The following is a 14,101-nucleotide window of genomic DNA, read 5'->3' as shown; positions in this document are numbered from 1 at the left end:
AATGACAAAATTATAGGCTTTTGTATTTAAAAGAGACATTAGGGAACCTCTAACCCAGTGATTTGTAAGCTCTTTTTAATATCAGAACTTTATTTTCATTTTTTAACCAAAGTTTTACATAGAAACACTCTATAAAATCATATAATAATGAAACAGACCAGATGGAAGCAGATACCTAGAGTTCTGAAGAAAAGCAGCTTGAAAACCACTGGTTAGTGATATCCCCTCACATTTCACACATGTCGGGACTGAGATGCCTTCTCCAGAGTCACAAACGGGGTGAGCGGCAAGGAGAAGACCAGACACTGGTCTTCCAAACCCTAGTCTAGCACTCGCCCTTCCTTTGAAGCAAAGCTGTCCTTCTAGAAAAGACCTCATGGAGTTGGGGGGAACCAGTGCCCAGGCTCCCTATAATCACATCAGTTCGCAGGCAGCAGGAGAGGTGGATGCACAGGACGAGCTGTAGCCGTAGCCGGCGTGATGGCAGTAGTAACAGCAGTGGCAGGGGTAACTCATATTCACAGATGATGTTAAAGGCTTCCCATTACATCATTGGCTAGGCAGAGCAATGATGCAAGGTAGATAGGGAAGAATATCGTTACCCTCATTTTACAGATGAGGAAACAGGTCTGGAAAGGTTAAGTGACGTACCTCCTCAAGGTTATTTGTACTTAGTAGCAGAGCTGGGTCATCAAGCTCCAAATCCTGTGCTCTTGTCCCTAACTCTACAATGTTGTCCTTCTATTTCAAATACCGAACTTTTCCAACTCCCTTCATTTCCCAAAAAAATAGGAGTGAAAATCCGGCTCATCCAAGAAAGTAGCCATTCTGCTTGGCATTGCAGAACAGTTGGAACTTGAATAGATTCAGATTCTCCACAATGAGGACGAGAGTGGGCTGATCGATGAGAAGTGTCTGCGAAAGCACGGAACTGCAAAAGCCATCTACATAGACTTTAACCATTTCAGTTGAGCTTAAAACTTCTAAAAGTAGATTACTTACCAATATTCTGACCTAGACCTCAACCCTGTCTTTGAATCAGCTGTTTGGAGTTCAAGCAGTCTTTCTTATATAAGCCACACCTATAGTGCCCATTAACTACAATCTCTGATTTCAGTTTCTTAAAAATGGAATGAGAACTAAGACACTTATAAAGCAATCTGAGTGTAAAGTGCTCTTAATTTTTACGATCTTCCTCCGATCCTCTGTAGATGTCTTACACATGCCTAATTCAACAGCACATTTTTTAGTGTCTTGCTCTCATTCAGTAGCCCCAAAGTGTGCATTTCAATAAGAGAGGAACAGCTCCCTTCTTTTTGCCATAATATTTCATCGATTACTAGATATTTAACTAAATCACACAAGAACAAGAACAATCTGCATAAGCCCCCTGGAAAACAAACACACTGCACTACATGTTAGCACACAGCACCACTGGTGGTGGCAGAGAGGCAAGGGCGCCCAAGGGCGGCCTTCCTCGCCATGTCCATCCGGCCGACTGTGCGTGTCTATGTCGGGAGGGTTGACAGTTGAGAGAAGGCACGCTTAATCCCACAAACTGTTAGGCAGAGGTCCGTCCAAAGAGCTTGTCCTGAATTCTGAAGGAAATGACTTTGGTTATGTTACTTCACGGATGTGCTGGGAAGTTGTTTCTTTGGTACATTGGTACTTCAAAAAAAAAAAAAAAAAAAAACCCTCTACTCTTCCTCATCCATTGCACTCATAATTAATACAGGACCCTTCACCTCAAATAGATCCTCGAAGAAATGTCGCTGCTCAGAACGCGAGCATGAGGAGAACAGACACTGCTTCAGAAATGTAACATGTGATGCCTTTCTTAAGCATTCCGAGTCTGGTCAATTATATGGTTCTCAACTTATGGAATGCCTTATGTGGCATGTGAGTTGTAAATGCAAATGCATTTAGAAAACAAATGTAAAATGTGATATGCTTTAAATTGGCCACTCTTATTATCACTTCATCCTTTCCAACACTGCCCTTACTCTCTCTGCACCACACGCACCTCCCAAGAATCACTTCCAGCCCTGGACCATCGCTGTTCACACACTTAGATTTTTAGGACTTCAGGGGCAGCGAGATCCACTCTGATGCTGTGGCTTATGATTCACAAGCCTCATCAACCTTAGGATGTCCCAAAAGGGACCCCAAACTTTGGTGGGTACCCAGCATCAGGAACCGTAGAGAAAGGAGAAAATGTGAACCGGTAGCTATCGTCCCCACAAATCCTCCATTACCCTCGAAATGGTCCACTTGAAAAACGGCAATATTTTTGTATGCCGGCCTCAAAGTCCCTGCTCGAAGAATGCTTGTAGCAAAGCTGTATTTCTGCTCTGAGGGCTTTCTGAAGAATGCATTTAGGTAGGAGCTAGCCTTTTCCTCCAGAAACAGCGAGGGCTATCCGTCAATCTACCAGCAAGCCGCTCATCAGGTTCACTCGACAAAGGTTAGGGCAGCGAGCCCCCACAATAATGTGGAAACAGAAATATTACAAAGTAAAGGCTTATAAAATAATAAAAATTCTACTTACTCCAGATACCTCCCTGTGCCTTTGGCAAAATACCTTAAGCATTCCACATACGGCGGGCATTGTCTTTATAAGATGGCACCTCATAAAATGGTATTAAATATCACCAACGGGGCTTCATATTTCATCCAGCAGGGTTTAGGCCAGGCATGTTCTATATCACACATTATTAGAATGACATCTGCTTTGCAAGTTGTGTACCCAGGAGCCTACCCGGATCACTCATTTCAGCACTCATTCTCGAGGCTTCTGTGCCTTCATAATGCCTAATATGTTTAACTCATTTTGAACAGAAGTCTAAAGGCTGCCACGGCCCTCTGGCCAAAACTGTAGCTGTCAGCAACGGCGCCAGCTATCATACATTCCTCATTTATCATTAGTGGTGATGCGGTTGTACAGAAAAATGTGCCCACTGTACTGAGAGGCTGTCAATTGTTCCCCCCTATAAAACTCCTCTTCTCAAATAGGGACATTTCTCTGTGGAGGCCTTGCCATTACATTTCGCTCCTTTTCCCACAACACTGAATTTATAATGCAAAGAAAATGGGGAACATATATTCATCCAAATGGCCTCTCTGCTCCAAGACGAATAAGGAGATCAGCAATGGCAGCGTCGGTGCAGGACCGCACATGCCATTGGGGGAAATTAATAGAATCCGCCCAGAAAGAGCGAAAAGGAAAAAGGAAAGAGGGGAAAATCACCCACAGGTTTTCTGCTGAGGTTGAATCCTGAATAATAAAGGCATGCAGCTGAAAGTCGCAATTCTCTTCAGAAGTACCGTTTTGCCACTAAAGTAGGATGTGGGTGCTACAGACCTGTCCCCATAAATTGGGAGGTACATCTCTCCAACTTTCTGCTCCTCACTTGACTCCTGACAATGGTTCTTTAGGTCTCCTTTTCCCCCGCATATAAACTGTGCCTCTGAAGTCAGCGGCCAGCCCCAGAGGCCAGCCAGCTTTTCAAGGCATGCTCAGAGAGGGTCTTTATATTTAAAAGAAAAAAACAAAAAACAGTCAGATGGTGCTCCTGATTAACATCATTATCATTGAGCTTATGATTCCTATTAGGACTGTGAAGATCTGCCCTTGCCATTTTATTCTTCCTCCACCCACATAGCTGCCTCTTCCCAATTCTGCTGGGAGAAAAATGGACTCAATTAAATGTATTTGAGATGCCTCTAGGTCTGTGCCGGTGTCTTCAAAGAGAGAGTGCTAAAGTGATTATAGTAATGATAAAGCATCCTTGTTGACTTCAAAGAGAGAAGCCTGGCAAATGGATTTATTCCCATGATATTTCTGTCAGAGCAGTTATTATCCCATTTTAGAGATGCGAAAACAGGGTGCCTTGCCTTAGGATATGGATAGGAATCTGTCCTAGAAAGAGGATGAAAGCATCACCATGGGCTTCTGAACCTTTCCCAAGTTCAGACCATTTTCCCTCCAGCAACAACAACAAATCTCACCCTCAGAAACAGCAAACTTCAGGGTAGGTAAATGCAGCCCAAAAGAAATAATCCATTTGACACACCCTGTACTGTAAGGACAACAAATGAGAAAAATGAAGGGGTAAAGATCTGCTCTCTACTTGCCCTTTCTTCTGCAGAACCCAATCCTGCCTTTATCCAAGATAGAACCTGCCCCCAGGGATGGATGGATGGACTGGGGCCTTAACACGGAAAGCTTGGGACAGCTAATGACCAGCCCTTGGCTGAACAAACTTTAACAATTTCCCCGTCAACCACCCCTTGGGATTCCCCACCTTGTGGAAAGCCCCCTTGTTTCTGGATGGGGAAAGCAGTCAAGTCCCTCAAAGGCCCAGGCAAGCTCCATGTCTAAGGCCGCCACTGAATATTCTTTAAGACATATCTTGGCTGGCTCTGCACAATCTTTTACTCAAAGGGTGCCCTACATTTTCTAGTCTCTAGGCCAGGGGTCTCCAATCTTTTTTTTTTTTTTTTTGCCCTCATTTCCACAACTGTGTTTCTCCAGTTCCAGAACTTTCCTTCTCTTCTCTCCCAGTTGTCTCCAGGAGCTCACACATCATTGGCTGAACAACCTTTTCTCTGTCCCAGTGTTTTTTCTCTAAAACCACCCTTTACTACAAAATAGTTGCCCTGGAAACACATGATGATTAACTGTCCTCCTGGTTATAGTCTCAAAATAGTCCCTGTGTTCCCTAATCTTCTTTAATTTTCTCTTCCGTTCTTCTAAATCACCCTTCACCTTGTTTCATCCACTTGCTTACAGTGATCCAAGGTTATGTATTCAGAGCATGTTCTTCGTCCGATCCTCACAGGGAATTTATGGTTTTTAGTGGAGCTGTTCTACTGAAGACCTGATCAACTTTAATATTTTTCTTATATCCTTTGGCACTGTTCATTCCAAGTCAAGGCTGGCAACTTAGCACTGCAGCTGGATTAGAGACAAATGGGTCAATTCAATTCAATTCAAAAAGTGCTACAGTGCCGTGTAATTCATTAAGCACTGGAGATATATATAAGACATCGTTCCTCTCCTTAAGGGGCTTATAGTTTAGTTAGAGAGATACAAAGAATGCCTGTGAACTTGACATATAATACTGCAGAGCAATAAAACCGTAATAGTCTAAGAAAACGATAAGAACAATAAAAGGTCAGAAGACTGGACTATGCAGACAAGAATGAAAAGGAAGCACTTTATGGAGAATAGGAGCCCTGTTCTAAATTGGAAGGAACTGCACGATCTGAATGATTAGAAAGGGTGATGGAGGACATTTCAACTGAGAGTGACAGCAGGATGAGACCCCTTGAATTAGGACATGGCCTCGAAGTCATTCGAAGAAACAGAAGAGAGTAACCCTGGGGTCAGTCAAGCTCTTTAGCTCGTTACCTTTGTCATCGCCTGGAAGGAGTTTCTATCTTCTTTTCTCCTGCAACCATCATCTTCATTGGTTTAACCACAGGAAATTGAAGAACCAAGTAGCACACGAATTTACACTGGCTGGTGGCTCTGGGGAAACCAGAGCACACTTTGACCAGGGTAATCAGCTGGCCAGAGTACTCATTGACTCTGTGGTTGACTCTATAAATTGTCAGGGAGCAATGAAGGATGAAAGTAAGTGGTCTTGGACCCTCCTGATAGCAGAAACAACCTGGCAGCTTCTTCATATAACCCAGCCACTCTGTTTTTGGCCTGTGGATTTTCTGAGTGAAACCATGCCCCTTCAACACTGCCATAGCAAGGTTTAGAGAAGATGCTCAATACCAATTGGATAATCCTGCATGGATGTCCAACCTCAAAAAAACTGTGAACTATTTCATTTTTACTACCCTTACCTCCCTAAGTTGTCCCTCCCACTGCATCATCCCCACCACCCAGAGCTTTGGTCTCAGATGTATGTGCTGGGAAGAAAAAGAAATAAACACATGTTGAAAGAGTATGTACATTTTACCTGAGGATTAGAAATGCACTGCTGTTCTGAATTCCTAAATTCGAAATTCAGAACAGCAGTGCATCTCCAAGGGTGGTATTTCAGACACTATAACAAGCTGACAAAATAGTTGTTTCCTACTTGTTGGAGATTTGGTGGGAGAGACTTTGAGCTGCCCCTAAATCATCCATGTGAGTAGCTTTTACTCTGTCTCATTATATATATGTTCAACCTTTAGCTCAGAATCAGTTTACTTAGAGAGGTAAAGACCTCAAAAAGCCTAAGTTCCATGAGGACAAGGACTTCATTTGGTCATCACATCCTGAAATCCTAAAGCTATCAGACAGTCTACATTTAGCAATTCACTGACCAGCCTCCCTAGGTGTTCCAGGTTGGGCTATTTGGATAACGCTTTAAACCAGCCCCAAGAAATATAAATCACAGACTTCCCTGGCCTCAGAAATCCCACCATCTGTCGCACAACCTTTCTCCATGCCTTCTTGGCAGTCATTTCAATTTCCATGACAGGGGGGAAAAAAAAGTCGTGGTCTGTGCCACAACTTGAAGGTTCATTTAATGTAGATTTTGATGAGTGAACTATACAATAACCCCAAGTTGGAGGTGTATTTTTTATACTGAAGGTGAGAGACCAATTAGTAGCTCTAACTCCTTAAGCAGATGGTTATCATATGATATCGGAGGTGCCTGTCCTGTCCTTTGCCATTAGAAAGTCATCTTTTTCCTAATATCTTTCTCTACAAAGGAAGGATATTATGCAGACAGATTGCATGGCCTAGATAACTCTATGAAGTTGAGTTTTTAGCAGGACACTGGAGCCTGGGAATCTTGTTCTTGAATTACTGGTCAATATAGCTCCTATAAACTGCCTCTAAGATAAATGCAAGGGGAGAGTTTCAGGGCAGGCAGAGAAATAAAGCTGAGAAGATTCTCAGGTTCTGGGTTCCATCCCAAGCTGGAAATGGTAGACATGCAACTGTCGGCCCTCAGATACCTGCAAGGGATCCTCAGATACCTTCATTTGGTATACCTGCTAAGGGATACTTGCAGGGGATCAGATACCTGCAAGGGATCCTCCCCTTCTGTGGCTCGAAAACTTACACTATAAAGGAAGCAACACAGACTTGGGAGTCAGAGGAATCTGGTTTAAATTCCAGCTCTGTCCTTTACAAGTTGGAGCCTGAACTTGCCAGCCTCAGTTTCCTGTCCTGCAAGACTGGCCTCAACATAACAACTTTAAAGAGAGATGTGAAATTTCAAGTGAAGAGTCATGACACCTGGCACGTTGATCTTCCCTCAAAATATCAGGCAGGGAGAACCACACCACACAAAGCACTGACCCAGAGGGAAGTTAGGGATCACAACACAAGGTGGTCTGGACGGTCTCCTCATTGCAGTCAATTGTTGCAGTTGTTAGAGCACAAACTCAAAGTCTGAGAAATGTGGGTCTGGTTCTCAGTCCCACCACTTGCTAGGTGTGTCAGCTTTGGCAAGATATATAATTATTCTGAACCTCAGTGCTTTCATGTGTAAATGGGAACAATATCTACCTTGTGCATAGGATTCAAGGAGAGTGCCTGGCCCATGATAAGTATATCTTTTCCTCTTGCCCTTCTTCCTTTCCTTCCCCTCTTTCTTCTTTTCTCTCTTCATCTTCATCTATCTTTGATATACTCTAAGCTGCTAGCATTTTCAATATCCAGAATGGACTATACCACGACTTCTACTGCTGGAGACCCCAAGCTTTCCTCTGTGCTCAGAGTGCAGTGCTCTATTCTTGGGATAAAGAAATAAAGGATCTGGCTAGGTGTTGCTGCTTGCCAGGTCCTTGGTCCCCAATTCAAATCCTTTCCCTCTTGCTGACTTCAGTTTCTTTACCTACAAAGTGAGAGGATAAATCAGGATCTGCTGCAGCTCCACAGACGAAGGCTCCTCGTTGAGACCTTACCTGCCTACTCATTCAGCTCCCTCTTCTGAAATTCCCTTTCCTCTCCAGCCATCAAAATCCTATCCAGGGGGGTGCCTGGGTGGCTCAGTCAGTTAAGCATCTGCCTTCAGCTCAGGTCATGATCTCAGGGTCCTGGGATAGAGCCCCGCATCGGGCTCCCTTCTCAGTGGGGAGCCTGCTTCTCCCTCTGCCTCTGCCTGCCGCTCTCCCCACTTGTGCTCTGTCTATCAAATAAATAAAAATAAAATCTTTAAAAGAATCCTATCCAGGGATCAAATTCTAGCTCAAATACCTTGTACTACTTCCCAAATGTTTACCAAATGCATGCACAAATGCACATTGAGATAGGACCACTCAAACAGGATTTACTAGGAATCTGCTCTGGTCCCATTACACCATAAAGTCTATCCTGATGCCTCAGTGTTCTGAATTTTGATGGTCTCTCAGTACATATAAAATAATGTAATATTTAGTCTCCTTACCAGCTTCTTGAAGGCAAATAAACTGTTTTACTTATTATTAAACCTTACTGCCTAGCCCAATACCTGGCAATTTATAAGGGTTTCATAAATGGCTCCTGAAAACTTGCATGATTAAGTGACAAGTATTTATCTTGTAGGAAAATCTTGGCTATAGACTAGGTAGTAAATGTGTTGAGGCCAAGGATTTTGAACTTTTTTTGTATCCTATACAGCACCTAGCACTGTGAACAAAATGCAGTGGGTACTCAAAAACACATGGTGGTCTTTATATTAAAAACATTGTCTCTATTTTTATGATAAAACTCTTCTGGAAAACTCAAGTGCTGAGGGATGGTCTTCAACAAAAGCCCAGAACTAGAACTGCTCCTAAGGCTGACATGACAAGGACCATCAGTTTGAATGACTCTTGGAGCGACTACACAAAGCAACAAAGTGGCTCTCCAAAAGGTTATAAAAAATGGCCTAAGGTCCACACACATATAAACAAACAGTCTAGAAATATCTTTCCTCACCACCACCAAAAACGTCTCCTCCATCTTTAACACACATACATATTCCACCTTTTGAGGACCTGCCTCCTTCAAGGACCTCCCTGACATCTGGCATCTTCTTCCTTATATAATGTTAGAGATTTGGGGTGGGGGTGGGGGATGGGGAGGATGGCAATGCATTTTTTTTTTTTTTAATTTGAGAGAGAGAGAGCACAAGCAGGGGGAGGGGCAGAAGGAGAGGGAGAAGCAGACTCCTTGCTGAGCAGGGAGCCCGATGAGGGGCTGGATCCCAGAACCCTGAGATCATGACCTGAGCCAAAGGCAGACGCTTAACTGACTGAGCCACCCAGGTGCCTCAGCAGTACACTTTTTGCCTTGAGCCACATGCCCGCTCACAAAATAGCTGAAAGCCTCTAGGAATGGCTCTTATTAAAGTGGGCATCATCATAGTGGCTCAGTCAGTTAAGCATCTACCTTCGGCTCAGGTCATGATTTCAGGGTCCTGGGATCCAGCCCCGCATCAGGATCCCTGCTCAGCGAGGAGTCTGCTTCTCCCTCTCCCTCAGCCCCTTCTCCCCATTCATGCTCTCTCTCTCTGAAATAAATAAATAAAATCTTAAAAAAAAGTAAGTGGGCATCATCATAATTGTCTCCTTCTTTCCTTTCCCCTTCTCCTCTTTTCCTTCCTCTTCCTTTTCTCTCTCTCTTCCTCCGCCTTCTCCTTCCTTATCTCATCCATTGGTGCTCTTTCTCTACAAATGACTTACACCAAAACACATGCTACAAACAGGTTTCCTGTTCCTGGGTTTGAGCAGTTAGCCCACTCAAAAGATCCTGGCCCTGGCTGGAGCAGGGACAGGGGTACCCTGCTTATTCTTGACCTGCAGGCATGGGAGGCCACAAAGAGTCAGTAACTCTCTAATGAAGAGTGGGATCCTATGACCCTGAAGCTCCTGCCGCCTATGAAATATTGAGGAAGAGAGTCCATGGATTGACTTGCCCTCTGTAAAATAATTTGAAATAAAACCCCTGAAGGGCCACACCCTGTAATCTGCCAGGGGCCATGCTCTTCAGGGCAGGACACTGATAATTAACTGAGTGATCCGACAGAAAGCATACATGCAATGAAGAGCCCAGCAAGGATCATCCTTACGTACATCTCCTAAAAATCAGCTGGGCATTCAAGGGGTTAAGAGAGGCTCAGCAGACCAAGGAGGCCAATTGTGCCTGTGACTCACACCAGTCAAGTCTGTTGCTGAGGGCTATAGACACAGCTTGTACTTTCAACTCAGCACAGTCATTTTTAAGGAAATAATCACTCCAAGTTTACAGTGGCATCAAACTGATAATCTGGAAGTATGATTGCTTCCCTGGTTCACTAATCAATCCCCTATCTTTCAGAGTAGAGACAGAGAAAAAATATATGAGCAGATCAATAATCAAGTGAGTTCCATTTCTTTTGTTTGTTTTTATAGATGATAGCTGTTTTCTTGAGTAAATTTTTAAATCATATAAAATAATAAGTGATTCCTATGATTCCTATGTTTTCTGTTTGTTTCCTATCCAGGATTACTGTACACATTGATGGGAGTTATATCCCATTAACATGTATGTACACAGATACCTTTTCTGAATACCTACTAAGTGCCAGGTACTGTACTAAAAGCTTTCAACACGTCCCCTCATTTTATTGAGGACTGTTTTATCTTTATAGGAGGCCAAAGTAGAAGAGCTGACATTTTAAGGCTGCTCCTAAATTTTATTTTTTCTGCTATGATTAGGCTATTTCTCATCATCTCCACCCAAGGCTAATAAATTTTTAAAGAATTTATCTGCCACATTTCTTCCTATTATTAAGCTCAAAGCTGTGCCAAGAAAATCACACTAAACAGCACTTGTCGTTGTTGGCCCTACTTCCTCCTGGCATCAAGCTAGACACAACACACAGTGATTTAGAGAGGTGCCAGCAGTCCTACCTGTCTGCATATTATGATCATAACAGCAATGAAGCTGCAGCTTGAGGTGAAAATCCCTCAATGACATTCATGCCTTTTGCTCTTTCCATCCAGCCATCTATATGTCCGCCCATCTATCCATCCAAACACCAGCTGAATGCCTACTATTTGCCATCCCTGCCTTCACTGAGCTTCCTGTCCAGGACAGAAGAAAGGCATCATCAGGACCAATACAACATAAGGCACAATGATTTCGAAAGCAGTACAGACCAGAGCACTGTTGATTCTAAGTGTGAAGACTGGGAAAGGCTTCACAAAGACTGAGCAGAATCCCAAAAGTTCAAAACAGCACTTAGCAGCTATGCTCCCTATTATAAAAGCATCATATGTTCAATATTCAATAGAGACTATGTTTGAATACATAGAAAATGAACAATATTTGAAAATATAGTAAAGCACAAAATATAAAAATTACCCTTAACCTGACCCTTCAGTCCTTCTTCTACTGAAGTGTATAAAATAAAAACTTTTAAGTCCCTTCCTCCCAGCTTCCAATTTCAGCTTCCAAAGGGTTAACAGTGTGGGGCATATGCTTTGAGACTTGTAATTTACTCTTATATAAATATGCCATTCTACCCCATCCCCCAACACATGCACAGAAGCTAAGACACCTAGCTCTGAAATCTAATTGGCTGGTTTCAAGTCTCTGCTCAACCACCAGCTAGCTGTGTAACCTTAGGCTACTTACTTAGCTTCTCTCTGCATTATTTTTCCAATACGTAAACTACAGTCAATAAAAGTACATATTCTAGGTCTGTTTTGAAATTTAAAAAAGAAAGTGAATCTAAAAAGTACCTGGTACTTAGTTCTCGATAAATATAGTAGTAGTAATACTACATATACACGCACAAATTTTGTTTTAAAAAGTAAAATCAAACTATATATAGTATACTGTGCATGTTTTCCAATTAATAAAGCTTATTCATCTTTTCACAAGTTAGTCCATATTGGTCAATTTGATTCTTTTTCAATGACTGTATTACAGGCTTATTCCAGAATTTATTTAACCGATCCAGATTATCACTAAGAAACCTTGTACCTACACTTTTATGCATTCCTCCTATAATATTTGTGTAGGACAGATTCCTAGAAATGTGATTTCCAGGTCACAGGGTATGTGCATTTAAAATTTTGACGAGATACTAACCAAGCTAGCTTTCAAAAAAATTTACAGGCCCATCAGTTCTATATTACAATGCCCATTTCTCTTGCCATCACCAACAGTGCCATCTGTTATTGTTTTTACTTGCATTTATCAAAGTATTAGTAGTAATGAGTATTGAGATGAAATGATTAACTATACAGAAGATTTTAAGTGGTACCTAGAACATCAAAATTTAAATGAACAGTTCTTACTAATGAAGCATTTTTTCATATTTACTGGCCATAGCTTGCTATTCCTTGAATTTCTTATTATCTTTTGCCTATATTTCTTGTACTTTCTTTTTATTACAGGTTTGTGGAAGTCTTTGCATGTTTGCATATTAATCCTATAAGAAATAAACGAATACGTTCTCCCCATCCTGTCTTCTAACCTAGTTTAATGTTGAGTAGAATTTAGATGAACGAAGGTTTGGTGAGGAAGGAATTCCAAGAGGGGGAACAGCATCTGCAAAGACACATGGCTTTTAAATGGAGGTCAGACTCTGAGAAATTAAGCAGATTTTGTGGTTGGAACACACAGGGACATGCAACCAGAAATTAAGCAGATTTTTGTGGTTGGAACACACATGGACATATAATCAGCTTTCAGTGCCATCCTAGGGAATGTGATCTTTATTCTGAACGCAATAGTAAGCTACCAAGGGCTAAAGAACAAAAGAGTGACAGAACCACTTTTAAACAGTTTGGGATCAAGGCAATATCACCACCACGCCCAGCCTCAGGGGGAACACCAGCCACCACTTATTTCTACAGGAACAGAGTCCACTGGAGTTATACAAAGCAAGCGTTGGTCAAGGATCCTTTGGAGAGTCTGAAGAAAGTCAAGAAGCTTCTCCTCAGTGGGATTCACACACATGCGCACACACACACCTTTGCATTTAATTTTAGAGTCTTCAAAGACATAATGGTATCCACTGACTTAAAGGCTCAGTTACCCCAGAGGCTGAACCCCTACTCTGGGGCTTTTATGTGACATTGGAATTTACTGCTCAGAGAACCTGAAACTACAGTATAGTTTGGGTTAAGCCAAATTATGGCAAATTTTAAACTTTTACCTTCAGGTCATGGGAATGTGCGCTGGAAGGCAAGGCCATTCACAGAAAGCATTCTGTCCAACAGAAATATAATGCAAGTCACAAATGTGGGCCACATACTAAATTTAAGTTTTCTGGGAGCCACATAATAAAAGTAAAAAGAAATAGGTAAAATTAATTTTAATAATATATTTTATCTAATCCAATATATCTAAAATATGATTATTTCAATATGTAATCAATAGAAAAATGTTATGAATTAGGTTATTTCACATTTTTTCATACTAAGTGTTTGAAATCCAATGTGTATTTTATACTTTCATTGTGTCTCAATTCAGACTACTCCTATTTCAAGGGCTCAATAGCCACATGTGTGAACAGCTATCACACTGGACAGCACAGTTTTAAATTATCTCATCATATTTCCTTTTCTCCAAACCCATTTTCTTCCCATAATACCCTCTGAAACCTAATTAGGCACCACTGAATATGATGATTCTTATGTTCTATCAAAGTCTCCTCTTAGACCTTTTCACTATGGTATGAACGCAAAACAGTAGAGTTTTCTCTCCATAAATCATTATACTTAAGGTTGGCATCCCATTGTAGAATAGGAAATGTTAACCCTTAGGGAAAAAAATTCAAATAACAGGAAAGATGAGAGAAATATCTCTTTCAAAGCAGGTAGTATATCATAAGTCACAGCAATTTGGGAAACATATGGGCCTAGAGCTGGATCTTTGTGTGGTTGTTCTCGATCCCATTCCCAGAGAATTCCAAGTTGGGCAGTGTTTACATGGGAATTTTCTCCACTTTTGTGCAGAAGACTAAAACAACAGTGAAGGTTCCCAACAATCCAGGGGATCCTAAAAAACGGAATACCAGGCTAGCTCTGTCTATCCATGTCATCCTATGGCTAGGGGGAAACAACCTCAGAAATGTTGTCTATGGATAAATATTATATGCCCAGAATAAAGTATATTTGGGAGATAGTG

This window comes from Phoca vitulina, unplaced genomic scaffold, assembly GCF_004348235.1.
Source record: "Phoca vitulina isolate PV1807 unplaced genomic scaffold, GSC_HSeal_1.0 scaffold12, whole genome shotgun sequence".
Taxonomy (NCBI): domain Eukaryota; kingdom Metazoa; phylum Chordata; class Mammalia; order Carnivora; family Phocidae; genus Phoca; species Phoca vitulina.
The sequence above is the reverse complement of the archived record's forward strand: the minus strand, read 5'-3'. Positions refer to the sequence as shown.